General features: G+C 43.2%; 1 protein-coding gene across 1 annotated transcript in view; it reads left to right on the plus strand.

The window, feature by feature from the left end:
* Positions 1-17,493, plus strand: part of CCBE1 (collagen and calcium binding EGF domains 1) — a 96,110-nt gene that overhangs the window by 26,279 nt on the left and 52,338 nt on the right. The gene's annotated exons all lie outside the window — the stretch shown is intronic.

Genomic DNA, 17,493 nt, shown 5'->3' on the forward strand with positions numbered 1-17,493 from the left:
ACCTATGACCTCCTCCACCAGGACAGACACTTGCTTTATCCTCTTCATGGAAATTTTTATTTTCTTCACTTGAAACAATGCCATTTCTATTTAGCTTTCATGTGCTTTTTCCAAGTGGGGCTTCTTAGCAGGAAGACCTTGCAGCACATTGCCCCAAGATGAATACAGTTTCAGTATCATACTGGGCATGTGTCATTCTGCCAGTGTACATACTTGGCTCAGAAAAAGAAAAATCAAATCTTCCACCTAATCAAAAATTCCTCAGACAGAGTGCATGAACTTTTCCAAATACTTGAAATTATTAATAGGCATGCCTTCTGAAGTGTAATAGCAAACCTGTATGTTCCTGCAAGCAGATATGTAATCTGTTCACATCTGTATAATGCCGGAGAACTTTTGTCAAGGTTCATTTGGCTACAGTTATCCCTTGTTTTTCCCCTTTAAAACTCAGCTGCAGAATTTCCAAAGTGCTTTCTGTTGAACAATAACAAAGAAATGAGGGAGCTCTCATGAATACTAATGTCTTGCATGTTTGCCTGAAATCTTTAGTGGGTAACTGTGCTATGCAGATGCTGTTTCCTCTGCACCAAGACCTGGTTTGGAGCTGGAGGCGAGATCTCTGGAGAGTGATGTACACTGCCATATTATCTATGGCTACATTCCTAAAAAATAGGCTCAAACATGCCCATCTCTGTGTGCTTATCACTGAGCTAAGTGACCAGACTGCCTGGGAGCTCAAGTGTATAAACCCTGACACAGGTGTCAGAGCAATGCCTTGCAGATACATCTTGATTCTACACATCAGTCTTGCCATGCTGGATTTTGTTATTATGTTGTTTATTTTTATTTTATGGTGTTTCAATGGATAGCAAAAGTGTAGATGTCTAGAAAACCAGCCCACATCCAGCTGCGGGGAAGAGGAGAGCGAAATGGGGAAGGAATTGATTTGTTGGGCTGGTATTGGACATCTCTTTTTCCATTGTGTTCAATAAGATTGCGTACTGAGGCCAAGCAAAAGCCCAGGCAAGGTGTGTGTTCCTGTCCATGCTCACAGTGGTGCAGCTGGCCCCTCTGCTGATGTGTGGGCTCAGAGGGGAATTAATGAGCCATGCTTAAGGAAGGCAGCAGGTTTTTGGTTCAGATTGCACCGTCTCCACACTAGAGATTGTGAGATATCTGTCTCCAGCAAGCCCTTTGGGGATTGTTACACTGCCAGAGCTGGTGCTGATGCAGACACAGGGTCTCTGGCCTGACTGGAGCCCTGTGCAAATCGCCAGGGGTAAGAGCAGCCCCATGAGATGGCAATCACCACGGTTAGTACCAAGGAAGGTAAAGCTTATTAGCAAAGCCTGGGGCAGAAGGACCCTCTGGCACCAGTGGTTTGGCAATTCAGAGCTGCCATGTGCATGGCCAGCACTCAGCTATCAACTCCTGATCATTCTGTCCCTGTTTCTTCCAAGTGACATAAACTCTGCCAGCAAAAATCTCATTCAGTATGCACCAAATCATTCAACACTTGAAAAATTCCTTAAAATCTGTGCTCTCAGACTTTTGCACAGAGAGATTTCCCAAGTGGTCAGAGCAGATGTCAGATGTTCTGCTTCTAGCATCTTCCCAGTTTCACCCTTCCTTAAAGCAGAGGGATACACTGAGCTATTTCTTAAGTTGTAATCCGTAAGAGAGGGGAAGTACTTTGCTGCATTCCTGCATCCAGAATGTCTTTCTGTGAAGCTATAGTATGAAATCAGTTTTAAATTTTAAGGAAGGTAGTACTTTAGAAATGAGGAAGCCTGAGTTCTGAACCTGAAGCAGTCAATGGTGCATGGACCTTTTATTCTCCTTACTCAGACTCTCCTTGTTATCTTGTGGGTATCCTGTTGATATGGGTTGGAAAACAAGTTGTGTGACCAGAGTTGAAGATGAGATGGATCACCAAGGAAAAGAGAATCTTGGCTAATTTATATGAGCGTAATTTAGTATAGGCTTTTGTAAGATCAGCTTTAAACAAAAGCGCTAAATTAAAATTAAGGACACAATTTGATTTTTCAAAGGAATTTTTAAAAAGAAAGGAAAAGAAAAAATTGCCCAAGGAAATACCCTGTGTATGTAAAAAGCCACATTACTGCAAAGTGTTTGTTGTGCCAGCTCCACTTCGTTTGGACACTCCTCATCTCCTCATCTGTCCTGGAGGCTGGGACAGTCTGCATTGCTCCTTTTGGGCCCTCTCCCTCTGGCTCCCTGTGCTCTCCTTCCTTCCTCTGCACACTGGGCTCTCAGTAGTGTAGTAGTAGTACCCAGCAGTGAGGAACACACAAGTAGTACCCAGCAGTGAGGAATTTCTTATCCAGCCTGAATTAATACACTCTGAGTCAAATGTGTCGCACTCAGCCCCGCCATGCTGCCACTTTATATGTGCCAGGGCCAAGCAATTCAGGTACAACCTTACAAAGAAGGATGGAGAGGGATAGGGACATAGCGTAAGGAATGAGGACAGCAAAGAGCTTAAGAGACAGAGATCTGGTAGCAAAACATACAAATTCCCACCTCTGAAGAGGCATCTCCTTGAGAGGCACTTTGCTCCTTCACACACTGTACCTTTGCAGCTGCAGTTTAGTCCCAAGTGGTGGATGAAACTGTTAAAAAACTTGAGGCCATTCCAAGATTTCAGAGCGGCTTTGTAAATGCAGCAAAGCCTTTGTTTGACCTTTCGCTGTAATCCCATGAGTGAAGCATTGTTTAATCAAAAATAATCATATCACTATTTTGTGAATAGTTACAATAATAATAATAATTGCTGTGTGATTTCTTTTTCACAATTTTTATAGCAGCAGTCATTTACCAAAAATAGCTGAGGTGTTTACATAAATGAGAGCTTTTAAAAAGATGTTTTCTACGTTGTCCTGGTCCATTCAAATTTTGGATAAATCCTGTGCCAGAGAAAGCTTTGGGATATTTGAAGTTGTTTGTGGGGGTAAAAGGAGATGAATCTCACTGGCCTTAGAGAAGCCAAGATTTTCAAAGGCAAATTAAGTCTGTTTACTTAATTTTTTGGGTTAGGATTCTGCCTCTTCTGGGATGGATTGGGGAATATTTTGAAACCCAAACCAATGCAGCCAGGATATAAAGATGCCTCAGTTCCTCAGCCAAAGTGTTTGCCCAAGAAGTGAAGAGCTGGCCAGGTTCTGGATACTCTGAGGGTCAGTTTTCCTGCTCCACGAGGACCAGACAATGAGTTTATTGGTGGATGTGTGGGCTGACTTTCTACCAACCATCAGAGCCGTTCAGGGTGCTTTAGGCAGACAAGGATGCAGCTCCCTGGGCAGCAGTGCTGGCCCTGAGTTCAGCATGCAGGGGCTGCACCTCGGGCTGCAGCAGAGTCCACTGCAGCTCTAAGAGTTTTGCCACCTTCAAACACCCATGTTTGGCTGGGACCATGACAAAACCCCAGCTCTGTTGGTTCTGGCTGTTAGACTCCACATTGTGTGGGTCACCTCTTTGGAATGCCACCTCCTTATTGCTGGGACAGGGATGCAGAAGGTAAACCATGCTGTGCTTGTCTATTTTTATTTCCATTTCTAATACTCTTTAAGTTATTGCCTAAAACAGGGCTGGAATAGATGGGCTTTTGTTCTGACCTACCTATGACAGTTTAGTGGCCTTATCATCACTGGTTATTTATGCTGCTCTTTTGTGTAATAGTTTCCAAAATAATCTTGTTTTACAGTGTTTCATCGTTCTGGGTATTTGGAGAACACATGCATGTACTTAGTGAGGTGATGGGCTGATTTAGTTTCTCAGTAACTTGAAAATAAAATATGTCTCTTAAAAAGCCATGAAAGATTTGAAGAGCCAAAATGCTACATTCAGAAATGACAAAACACTCTGAAATTTGTTTTAACAGTTTGGATGCACTAATACATTCCTTTTATCTCTCCTAAACTTCTTGGCTTACTAAAAAGATTCCTATCCAGATTGTCTCTAACAAATTCATCCTACACATGGGTTGCACAACTAAATACAATCTTAATTGTTCATTCTTAGGCTTTCAGTGGTATTATCAAATTCTGAATTGATTGTTGTTTTCTAATCTTAATTACAGTGTCATTTTAAGTGCACAGAGGGGCTTTAAATATAATTTGAGCTGGTATCATGCCAAAAGCTGCATCTGGATTCCTGGAGGATGAGGGAAGCTTCGAATCAAACATCTGGCAAGTTTGCTGGCTAGGGATGGCCAGCAAAGTACTCTCAACCTGTGCAGTTATCAATGGGAACTCTTGGTTGCTGTGGCAGAGTTGCTCAGCCTTTCAGTTTCTTTGGAAATCTTGTCTCCAAGGTCTTGCTTAATCTGAGCTGATGATTCCTGGCTGTCCTGAGAAAAAGCTATTCCTGTGGGGTGAAGGGATGGATTTCTTGGTGGTGGTGGTTATTTGTTAAACTTTTTTTCTGTAGAGGGACTCAAGAATATAAACAAACAAACAAACAAAAAGCCAAAAACATCAAGTGAAGGGCCCCCAAGGGGTGCAGTATCCCTGTGCCTGCTGTAAGCTGCCATCCTCAGCACTTTACACTGGTGGCATCCCACCCTTATGGTACCACATTCCTATAGACCCAGCCGATCCTCGCAGTTTTAGGGTCCAAAGAGCAGCTTTGAAGACCACATCCCTCTCTATTGCTCTTGTTGGACCTCCTTGATGTGACATACAAAATGACCTGAGTTTGGTGCTAGGAAATAGAGTGGTGGCATCACGCTGAGCCTCCCACTGGAAATGCCGTGTTTGTTGTTGTGGTGTTTTTCAAGCAGAGCTTCACCCTCAGTTCTGTGAGGTCCTTGCTGGCACTACAAGTTTCTTGTGTCTCTCCACGCCCTGGTGCTTGTCCCTGACTGCTCTGCCTGCACGGCAGCTTCAGGCTGGCCCCAAGAGTGTTCACAAGCAAACCTGTGCTTCCAAACTCATCCCCACATGCTGTTTGCTTGTGAGTAGCCAAAGTGTTTGCAGGGACGAGCAGCAAAAAGTCACTGCTTACCACAGAGTCCTGAAGCTCTGTGAATTTTCCCCTAAATGACTCACGTTCGATTCTACCCTTCATATCTCAGTCCTGAAGTGAACACTGTGAGACAACTGAGTTAATTTCAATTATTAGCATAAGGGTAAATATTATCTTGCAGGAGCATTAAGGTTACTTCTGTTTTGTGCATGAACATTTAGCACATTGTATGCTAATGCCAGAAGGTGTCCTGGAAGCTGGGTAAACTTGGTGCTCTTCATGTCATCAAACTTAATATGAAAAAGTATTCTCTCAACTCCAAATAGCAGAAATGTCTATTTAATTCATTTTTATCATCAGAAGCAAATTTAACTTCAAATTTCTGATTTCTGAAGTTGGATCTGAAATACTTTCCAAGCTTAAGAAATCATTTTGATGCCTAGAAATAGGAAGAAAAATGGTTTGTCCAACGATGCTTATTTATAAAGTCTTTCAAATCCGGGTAAAGAAGAAACAATGTAGTTTTTGTGACCTGAGCCTTTGGCACCCACCCAAACCCATTTCCATGCTGAGTCCATCCATTATACACTTTGTCAAACCTTTTATGTAATCCCACTGTCTCTGCTCTTAATCTTAAAAAAATAGCCCTTTGTTTTGTATATTACTCTGGAGGATAAGGAATAGGAGACTGTCTGCAGTGTTGTCAAACCTGGGTGGGCATTTTAATGTGTCTTATGCATTTTTTTTAATTGTGTAAGGGCATTTTCTCGGTGTGCATGGGTCTGTTGGGTGTCCATTGTTTATATCCTCTGCTGGTGTTATCTCCAAATTCCTCCCCTTCTCCAAGGGAGTAGATTTCCCCACAACTTCTCTTCCAGGCTCAGAAAAGCTGACTTTGTGGGGCCACTGGCAAGGCAAGCAGCTCTGCTCATGGGCTGCCAGAGGGGTGAGTGCTCCTGCAGGGAGAAAGCCTATATTAAGATTTTTTTTTTTTTTTTGAGAAATAATAGCAAAATTGCAGTTCCTCAGGAGGCAGGGGGATGCTTGGCTGCTCTGCCAAGGGCAGATCTTGCACGCCAGGATGTGCAATTGGGAACCAAGTCTCTGAAAAGATTGAAATCTGCAGCCTCCACTTCCATTATGATTTTAACCCATACTTTGTGAGTTTCCCTGTTTTCCGTAAAGGGGAACTTTTGTTACAGACACTGTGCAGCTGTTTATTGCTTTGTGTTGATGCAATAGGTGATGTCAAGTCCCAGTCCATATCTTTGCATCTCTCAGGAGAGCCAGACACATTCAGCTGTCAAAATATCACGTTCTGGTGAGAAGGGAAGTCCTGGATTTGTTGAAACTGTGTGTCACCTATCCCCTCCATTTTAGCTCAGGATCTGAACAACCTCCCTATGCTCCCTGTGTTGCTGAAATGCTGAAAATAGTGCAGGACCTTAGACACTCTGTTATTTTAAGCTTAAATCAACAGTAAACTCACCCACATTATGCAACTAAGAGCTGCATTTCATAGCTTAGTGAGTTTGTATACCATTAACCTTTTCCCAGCTAACTACATTCTTCTTTTTTTGCCTAATATCCATAATTCCAGGGTTATGACTGCTGATACTCCATAACATGTCGTAGGAAATATTTGGAATTGTGGTTGGTTTGTTATGGAAGTGATAAAAGGATGGGTTACTCTGTGTCAGCATCTGTCCAGAAAAGCAAAAGTTATCAGTTGGTTGCCTGCAAGTCTCTTGTCAACTTATTGCACATTTCTTTTTTGCATTATTTATTTTCTGGGTTTTTTCCCCAGTAATGCTATTGTCATTGTGCCAGCTGAAATTATTTTATATCTGCAGGTGCAGCTAGTCCCTGGGATCATTGTAGGGCAATGTTTAACAACCTGCCTGTAACTTGGTCATGCAGTGCCAGCATTTTGGTCCCATGTCCCTGTTTTTTTCCAGGAATGCCTGTTAGAGGATGGTTTGCTTTTTACGAGCCAGCTGATAGAACAGAGCTGCAAGCCACTGCCAGAGTGTATGTGAATACTGAGACTTAAGCCACAAGAAAGCCAATCCTTTTCAAGCTGCAGCAGTGGAAGCTCTCTGTGTTTCACCCCATGGGGGCAGCTGAGGTGACATTGCTGAGAGTGGACAAAGCCTGGTGTGGGCCTGGGCTTCAGCTGTGGGACCTGTAGGAAAATGGTGTTGGGTAAAGGTGTCTTCACTTGTTTAAATGGAGAAGGTTCTTTGGCGCCTGTGCACAGAAATTGCCTGTGCCTGTTTTTTGGTGGCTCCTCCCCACTCCTGTGTGATGTGATTACTCAGAGGACTCAGGGTGAGCAGGCTGCGGATGCTCCTAACAGGACTCTGCAATGACAATTCTTAAAAGCTCAGCACTTTTGGCACCTCCTGTCCACTGAGCTGCAATGCCACAGCCTAAAATGCTGCCTAAAAACACCAGTATCATTGAGTTAAGTGGTGCTGATGGTACACCAGTCCCAATGTGTCACCTTCGCAAGTTTCCAGAACCATTCCAGAGCCATTCCAGAGCCAATACTCTGCTGCAGTTTTCTGTAATTTTTCTCCAGTTTTCAACCACTTCCAATTCAGGGACTTCAAGAGCAGGAGACATCTTCTATAAATTCAGTTACATTTAGTCAAAATAATGGATTACTCTTAATTCAATTTCCCCTTTGACTGAAGAAATTGTTATCATCCTTTGGCAAGTAGCTCCACTGTTTAAATAGCCATTGTGTGGGTCTGGTTGTGTGTTGGTTTATTTCATTTGTACCTGATTCTTACTAATTTCATCTGATGCCCCCTGTTTCCTGCAATGAGCCAGTGATTTAGTATCAGATAGCACAATGCAATCACACATTTTGAGACTTTTCAGCCTGGCAGGCTCCAGAATATTTTACAGACATTTATTTGGTAAAAGTTACTCCATCACAAAAGGTTCCCCCATAAAGTTTCTGTTTCTAATCCCTTGTATTTCTTAAATCTTATTTCTGGGACAAACATCTCTTAAAACAAATTTTCTGTTAAGTAAAATGTTTCTCATTTGTAGTGAATTAGGAAAGAAATTATTGAGGGATGTATTTCCATTGAGATTTTCTGCAGGAGGGAGGAATTGTGGCCAGATTCAGCATAGGCAGGTCTGCACCTACAAAGCCTGGGGTTGTTTCTGCTGGCACAGGGTTGGTTGACTTCTCATTTGGCTCCCCAAAACCTCCTCACCTGACTGGTATGGCATTGTTACGGGCTTGTGGCTGATTTCTAGCTTTATCCTGACAACCTTTAACCACTGAGGTGATGCATTTCTTTCCTCCAGCCCTGTTGCTGGTTTCTGGCAAGGGCTGTGACCTGTTCTTGATCTCCAAAGGGCCTCACTTTGGGCTGTGTGTGTGCTTTGAGTTGATGTATGAAAAGCTGTACAGTGCAAACAGCCCAGCTCCAGGGACTGATCCCCAGCCTGGGGCAGCACTGCCTCGTGGTCATAGCCAGGGCCAGTTCCCTGCATGGGTTTAACCCTGAACATCCTGACCAGGATCTTTCCAGGGATCCCAGGAAACTGTTTCACCACTCAGCTTATGCAAAAACGTTATCCTCACCACCCGTTTTTGCCCCAAACACGTCCAACAGGTAACCTGCAGGTTGTTTGGTTCTCATCCCCATGCTGAGCCTGACATTGCTGAGGCCAAGGAGCAGCTCTTTGTTACCCATCCTTAGGCTGGTGTATCACCATGCTGGGGCCAGCAGAGAATGTGGGGACTTCTTCCCCTTGTCAGCTTCCCAAAGAGGTGGGAACCCACCAAAGCAGCTGCTGGTCCAGCGTCTGTCTGGGCTGGGTGTGCAATGGCCATCCCTGGGACAGATGCATATGGAGGTTAGGAAAGAGGAGGTGGGCCTCGTGTTAACTCTCCAGAGATGCATTGTCTGACACAGGCATTTTCCATAGGTGGAAAATTTACACAGAACAGAGATCATGGGATTTACTGATAAGCTGTAGGAAAAGGGAGAGCTGGTGAAATGAAGACTTCTTATCTCTGCATGATGTGGCATAAACCCAGGATATAAATTATGGTTTTCACCAAGTACTACTGGAAAGGCTGGTCCTGAAAAGCAGAGGTAAAGCCCATGAAGCATGCTAAGCAGCTGTGAGCTTTTTAACTAAACTCAGGATAAGTGGCTCCTCAGATAACTGCTTAGTTTGAATATCTGTCAGCTGTGGATGTCATTTGGGTGGAACATTGGAGGCTGAGAAAAGGGCTTATTTCTGTACTTTCTGGGATGTCCTCAGGGTGGCTGTGAGAGGCAGGATGCTAATGAGTTCAGCAGCTGCTGATAGTGATGTTTTCCTACTGTCAGCATGGATGCTCTGTTACCAGGCTGGGTGTCTTTAAAATGAAGGATGCCTATGGTGGATAACAAAACTCCTTCAGTATTAGTGGGCTTTTTTTCTTTGTCCATTCTAAGATTTCAACCACGCTCTTACCATCTCATTTAATTTTGTATGAATATTTGACATCACAGACATAAACTGCATATTTTTTAGGCTCTTGGAAGCATTTCTTAAGTTTTGCTAATGCCCAGTATTGACCTTTGCCAATGGGTTGTTATCCCTGGCTGGTGTGCCAGCAGGAATCTGCAGAGCAAATCTCAGAGTGCTCACGTATCAAAGGTGTCTCTCTGACATGGCCATCCCCTCTTGTGATTACACAGGATAAATAACCCTCTGTAGACCAGGTTTTCTGAGAGGTTCAGAGTCAGGTTGAATTATATTTTCCCCCAAATAAGAGTCAGCTTTTATTATTTCTAGAGATTCAAGCCTATTGCTAGAAAATTAATGCTACTAATTTATCTTTCTTGAGGCAATGTAATATTTTCTTTGCTATGTAACTTATCTTCCTGTGCAGTGAACAGATGTTCTCACTGGATTCCTCACATCTCTGAGGTCTTTTTCCTGGATGTTTTACATTCAGTTAGAATTTATGAATGTGTAGAAGCTCCTTCTGGGATGTGCTGTGTTTCTTCCCAGCAAGTTTCCCAGGGCGCTGGGATGTCTGTTGGCTTTCTGGTGTCTCTTGGACTTGTGCAAATGCAGATTTCCAGATCACTTTGCCTGCCAAGGATCTTCCCACCTTATGCAGCTGGTAATTAACTTGCTTCAATTATTCTTAATAGCCAGGGCAGGTCATTATCCTACTATTCCACCTAATGTTGGAAACTGCCAGCATTTTCATTCTGAATGTTTCTCTCTATTTTTTTAACTTCTTGGCCTGTAATATGTCAGAAATGACAATGAATCATTAATTTTTACATCATAGTGCATGTGACATAATGAGAGGTGGTGATTTGCTGGTCCTTAATCTTTCAGCTTTGATATGCCAGGGGTTTTTGCAGGCACAAATATACGGCTGTCTCTCTGGGTCAGTTTTAAGGTACTGCACTTTACTTGAAGTTGCAGCTTTTTGAAGTTGAGCATCTGCCATCTGTACTATGACAGGCCTGACATGCCTGCACTGCTCCATGAGCAACAGCAAGTACAGCTAATCCATGCCATTCCTCATACACTTTTCCAGTTGAACATACACAAACAATTTGAACAGAGACTTCAGTTTGGCAGTATTTTGGTAATAGCTCTGTGCATGGGACAAAGCAGTCTTCTATGGGATTACCTCATGGGAGAAGTCCTTTGTTTCATTCCAGTTTGGCCTTAGAAATATGCTTTGGTTTAGTTGGTGAATTTCTAAAAATGAAGCTCAGACAAATAGAGCAATGGCTTGGACAAATGAGTTGTAACAGACACAGTTGTTCCATGCAGCTTCTTCATTATCATAGCTATGGAATAAAAAAACCTCCAACCATTTGTGTTTGTTTTGGTTTTATTTACAGCACATGCCCAGAACTAATTCTTAAACCTACTAATTTAAAATAAATGTTAAGCTCATGTGTTTGCAGTCAAATTTATCATTTTAGACTGTAGTGGGGTTGCCTATCTTCCCTGTCGGTTTTCTCTTTGCCTCCCCTTATGTTATCTAGAGAAGAGTGTGAGATGTGTTAAGGAGATCATTTATCTACTCTAATATATTAAGAAACTTGGCAAAGGGAGACATGGGCTGCCTGCACTGACTGCACACAGAGGATGTGCACTGGGCTGTCCCCCATCTCCCATCTTTTATCTCCCCTGGTTCTGCTGTGCTGGCCCACATCTATCAGATCATGAACTTTAAAGCCATCATCTTGGCACCTTTTCAGGCTCAGACTTTGTATTTCAGTTCTCAAAACTTCTCAGCACTTCTAAATCCCATTTTGGAGTCAGGAAGAGATGTGTATGCTCAGTGCTGAGAAGATAGAATGCATCTGTGTCTTATTCAGGAAAATGCTGCATTACATCTTTTAGAAGGCAGACTATTTGGTTCAGGAGTGGGTCTTTCAATCACATTTGACCATCTTGAATCCTTCTGGAGTTAACTACAGCTGCTGGGTGTCATTAGGCATGTTGCTTTGGGCTAATCCCGAAGGGATTTTGGTATTGCAGTGGCTGACTTCTAGGCTCTCGGCTACCTAATGAATTCCAGATCCCAAAGTCAGGCATCCAGAGACATCTAGGGAAAACAAAGGACCTGTATGAGGGAGCACCACGGAAGCCCATGAGATGGAGAGGCTACCAGCAAGCCAGCGGCAAATTTTAAGTTAAGATGTTGCTAAGTGCTGCACTGTCTGCCTGGAGCCCTTTCCTGCAGCTTCAGGATTCTTCAGGATTGCAGGCACCTTTTTTTTAATGGGGAAAGTGGAAAGATACTTGTGATGAGCCCTTTTTGACAGTGACAGTGTCAACTCAGGCATGGGGTTCATGGGCAGGAACAAGGTCCTGGTGCCCTTTTGCTGTGTGTCCATGGGGGCAAACAGCAGAATTGGTGTGAGACTTGCACCCTTAATCCCAAAATATATCTCAGCTTCAGTGGGAAGATTTGTCCAACTGCTTTTCAAAGGACTAGGCTGAGTGGGAAAAAAAAAAAGCCTCATGGATGCTGGATATCAGCAAGTCAACATTTAGACACTTGGCCTGTGAAGCTGTTTTAGCATAGCCATCCCCAGTGCATAATACAGCCCGTCAGTTCACAAGGCTGAAATACCTCTGCAAATAAAAAGCAGCCATGCTGGCAAACAGTCTTCAAAGGTAGCGAAATAATCCCTAAGGGGAGATCTGCTTTTGTGTGGAATTCCCCAGCAGACGGCTGGGAGATCTTAACAAACAAGGCCTTTTAAACTGCCATGTACTTTGAAGCCTGAGTGAGCATTCATTCATTCGGCACAAAAAGCAACAGTAAAGAGGGGGGGCAAGGGGTGGAAGGGCTTAGTCAAGGTGAAAATGAAGTTGGGTCTTTCCCCAAAGTCACTGTGGGTACGAATGAATTGCTTCACTGGAGGTTATAAAAGATATGTTATCCCACATTTAATAAAAAGCAACACTGAAAATACAAAGAGATCATTTCAGGCTCCAGTTATCTGACGTTTATTGCACACAGGCCTTTCTCCAGGACAGAGACCCAAGCAGTGTATTGCCCTTTGAAGTGTGGGCTGTGTGGCCACTTGCCCATTTGCTGGTTTATGGCTAAATCTCCTTGAAATTACCCACTTTCATCTTTCCAGTGGTGGCAGGGGCCTCTGCAGAGAGGAGAGGGCAAGCAGGGTTCTGTATGTGCGCTGGGGACAGAAGCAGCACTGGAGTGCCTCGGCCCTGCAGTGTGGGTAGAAAGGAGGATGCAGCACAAAGCTGGCTGGGCTCAGGGGGATGCAGAGCACACACAGCTTTGACAAGTGGGGACCGTGGGGACCACAGGCTTTGTGGGGAAAAGCGCTGAGCAGGACTATTGTGGCATGAGTGTCTGTTCCCTTTGACAGGGAATAACACAAACTGGTCCTAATTTCTGCTTACCCTGCTAGTATTTTCAACTCTTGTTAGAAACCGTTGAGTTATCTCTAGTGCTTAGATCATGGTATTTGGAAAAACGAGTTTCCTGACAGTGCACTTCCTGCTAACTAAGATACTAAACTATGTGTAAGAATCCCCACTAACATCAACAAGCTTTGGACTGGGGCCATAGTCCACTTCCAGGCAGTAATAAGCTCTGCACATTTTTTATACCAAAAGCAATTATTTTACAGATGAGATGCAATAAACTGTCTGAGAAGTTTACCTTTGCAATGCCATATAGGCAAAAAAAATCAGTGGACTTGAATTACTGTAATTTTTAAATTTTCTTGTATGAAACAGTAATGTACTTTTAAACCTTATCTTACTTTTCCTTATGCCAAAGCCTTTTGCACCCGCCTCATGTTTGCCAGCAAGCCCAAAAATTTCCAGCAAATGGAGGGGATTAAGATAGTCTTTTTTCAAGGAATTGTGTTGTGAACACTCTTAAAATAACATCTTTCTTTCCTCAAAAAGTGGATTGGTGTGCTGTGATATCATTGTGCAGTCATGACTTTGAGAAACAAACTTATTTATATTAATAAAAAAATATTTCAGTTGAAAGCGCTGTCAAAACAATCTCCAGGAAAGTCATTGTTGTGGACTGGAAAGAATGCTACTTCACATGTGTTTAATTATTGGGGAGAAAAAAAATGAATCTTGCCTTGCATCACAAAAATCAATCTGCAATAACAGGAAATCCTGAGCCATTTATGCAGAGGTTCCTCTTTCATTGTAACTGGCAATTGGTTCCAGCTTCTAAAACCTGTCTAATTCTCAACTGCTACAAGAATACTGCCTCAGCTGGATTGTACACAGCAATGCTTTGACTGTGAGTCTGTTTTAGTGCTGTAAATCAAGACCCCCAGCCAACAATGGAAATCACTTGTTGGTATGCAGGGATGTTCTGCTGCTTTTAGCTTATGGATATATGTCAGTTGAAATACTAAAAGCGTCCAAATCCATTAGCAAGAGGATGATTATTATCCTTCCTTCCTCAACCTGTGCGTGCCCATGTTTGCACAAGCAAAGAGAGTAAAAGTGAGGTCTGGATTGCTTTATTTGTGCCATCCCAGCACCCTGCATTCCCAGCTCTGGAGGAGGATGCTTGTACAACACAGAGCAGGAGGAACAGCTCCTTTGCCAAAATGTTGTGACTTTTGGGGTAGAAAGACAGCACGATGAGGATAAAGGACTTTGGGACAGTGCAAGGGAGACAGACAAGAGTGTTTATGGCATGTTACCAGTCAGGCCTTTTAAAGTTTTCTGCGCACACAACAGCAAAGGGATCAGCCAAGGGGCTACACAGCAGCTAGTGCTTCCCAAGTGTAAGACACAGGATTTAAACCAAGACTGCAGGATCTCCCTGGCAGTGAGTAACATTAGCCCTCTCATCAGCCATCTCATATCTGTGCCTATATGACACCTTATTTGTTACCAATTTATGCGGAGTCTGTATGGCACCTTTTTGTAACCTCTGTAGGTCATTTAAGTAGGAGTATCTTCCCCAGCTCCCACTGGGTGTTTAGTGGTTCTTCTGCATGCCACAAAAGTCTAACATTGATGCATGTACCTTGGCTTTCAATCTTGTCAGTGATCCTTTTTGCATTCCTCTGTGTGTTCCTTGGTTTTTTCTTTCTGATCCATTCTCTATAATGTGTGGGGATTTCTCATCCTCTAGTTTAGTTTTCTACCTGTGACAAACACAGAGATAGAATGCTTCCTTGAAAGAGTTCAAACCACTAAATTACTGGGATCTTAGTGTAGCGTAAATGTTGCTCAGGGAACCTCTCAAATAGAGCACTTGATTCCTGCCCAAAAGTTGTCAGGAGACCCCATTGCCCCATGCCTGCAGTGGGCTGAGGTGAAACTCCCCAGTCTGCTGTGCTTCTCATTTCACACACTCCTTCTGGCCCTGCGCCACTGCATGATCCATTGCCACCAGTTATCTTAAAACTGCTTATTGCTGCCCTAAAAATATACGGAAACTCTCCTTCATGACCATTTCCACATCTTCAAGAGCAATTCCTACTGTCTATTTGTCAGTATCTTTCCTGAATTCAGCTGTGGCTGCCTTGGGGAGCCTTTGGGACAACCAGATCCTCCACTCTGATGTTAATCAGCACATTGAAGCACACAGGTAAGGGCTATCAGCTGGCTGTGCATCTTGGGGGAATTTCTAGCTGTCCAAAATCCCCCCCTGGAGCCCCTTTGCAGCAGTTGAATACCGTGCTGTGAAGCCAGCTAGCAGGTGGGTCAGGCCCCACATCTCTTTCTGGGCTTTTTCCCACTGTGCAAAACCATGGTGGGGAGAACATGACCACCCTGGAAATTAATGGTGGGTCTGCAGGCAATGCTCAGCTGTACCATGGCTGCAGCCACAAGACAAGCTCAAATTTTATCCTTATATCAAAATTATAACTTAAATTATAACTTAAATAATAGATCTTAACCACCTGCTTTGCAGCCTGTGGGTTGAAAGGCAAGCACTGGCTGCTGTCTTCCAGAGCTAAGGCAGATGTCTTCTTTATCACTGTTTGATTGCTAGCTGAAAATTAGAAGAGAGAGAAAAGTCACCCCCACAGGTATTCAAAGTGGCTCCAGGGGAGGATGATCTCTGACTATTTTCAGGTTCCTTTTGAAAGACTTGCACACTGCAAACCCTGTGCACACTGATGTGTGCTCTTCTACACTCCCTAAAATTCATGCTCTGTGTCAGCTGCCATTGTGATTTTGAAGGATCATTTTCCAGGCTGTTACCTTACTCACGTACAGTTTCTCCTTCCTTTGCCTGACCCAGTTCCTCAACCTCAGTGTTGCTATTCATTTCCTCTGATGATATTCTCCTGTATATTTAGAGAAGAGCATGACTGTCTCTTCTGTGTTTACCTGTGAAGGCATGCTCCTCATGCAAGGATGTCATGAGGAGCAATCTTCTGCTTACAGAGACATCTTCTCTTCTACACTTTGCCAAGGAATTAACAGTCTGTGTCCAAATGCTGTCCTGCAGCTCCAGATCAACCACATCTCCAGGCAGATCAAATCACTGACTGGCACAACTTGGAGAGTTGAGCTGCAGCTATAACGAGATCACAGCAGGGCTTGCCTGATGTCTTTATTCATCATTAAGCTACAGAACCCCCCTTCTGATATTTGGATTCTGAGCCTGTTTACCCAGGGATTTATTGGTTTATCTGCACTGTGAGTCACTGCCCTCTGCTTGGAAAGCAGATGTGTGATGCTGCCCTGTGGCGTTCTCAGAGCTGGGCATGGGGTGGCTCCACACAGAGCTGCACCAGCAGCTGGTGGCACTCAGCTGCTTAATGCTTTTTTAATGCAAATGTTCACAAAACTACTTCACCTCACGTCTCAAATTGCACACATGGCATCTGTCTATATTTACATATCGTGTCCAAAGGCACGGGGAGGCCTGGACTGTTGCCATACGAACTTACAAGATGAAATTGCCCTTTCATGAGCTAGATTGAAAGCTGGATACAGGTTTTCAGTGCCACCAGTTACCTAGCTGATGTCCCTAATGGGTGGCATTTTTGGAGGGGGCAGCATTACCATTCTGCCACGTTTGAAAACCAAACCAATAGTAAAAGCGTGGAGAAAAATGACTGACTGCAGTGTGTAAATGAAGCATTGCTAGGTCAAAAATAACCCATGGAAATTGGACACTGTTATTTGCAGTGTATGTAAAAGTAAATCACAGCAACCAGTCTGGTCAAATCAGTACTGGAGAATGCATGGATGGCTTCTCTGCTGAAATCAGTGGGTGAGTTCAGGGGTAAATTACAGGCACTGAGAGTAGCAGGAAAACAGACTTAAGTATTTTGTTTCTGGAGGGGAAAAGGAATCTCACCTTATTCAGATACCCATTTTTAAAAGCAAAGATTTGACATTGAAGCATAAATTAATCTCTTAGCCACTGCCACCAAAGCTACCTGAGTTATTTGGCAGCACCACAAGCCTGGCTGTGGTTTGGCAGCACTTGTACTTTCTCAGTCCTCTGGAGAGCAAGGCATGTCATTCATCCTGCTGGGAGCAAACCCAAGGGATCTGGGATTAGTTGAGCACCACAAGTTGGGAGCAGAGGCTAATTGTATTAAAGAGTTCACAAACAAAAGTGTCAGAAAACAGGAAATAACAATATTAGGGCATGCTATCTCCTGATTTAAGGGCTAAAATAAGAATTCTAAAATATTTTGTTGCCTGAAACATTTATTTGTAAGAAAACTTGAAATGCTCTTTAAATTATCTGGGGTTTTTTTCTATTGAGAATGTCATTAAAATTGACACAGTCATGGAAAACATTTGAATTGCCATTAATCAGCATTTTTCCTGTCCTGGATGTGTCTGCCTGGAGTTTTTGACCTAGCGTGTTCAAGTCAGAGACAAACCACTTAGAAGGGAGATAATGAGAAATAGTTTAAAAAATTTTCAATGAATGTACACATATATAGATTTATTTATGTGACAGTGAGATCAGACTACTTTGAAAATTCATAGAGCTGAATTAATTTTCTT

The sequence above is a fragment of the Onychostruthus taczanowskii genome, unplaced genomic scaffold (genome assembly GCF_017590055.1).
Source record: "Onychostruthus taczanowskii isolate IOZ18803 unplaced genomic scaffold, ASM1759005v1 scaffold108, whole genome shotgun sequence".
In the NCBI taxonomy this organism is placed as follows: domain Eukaryota; kingdom Metazoa; phylum Chordata; class Aves; order Passeriformes; family Passeridae; genus Onychostruthus; species Onychostruthus taczanowskii.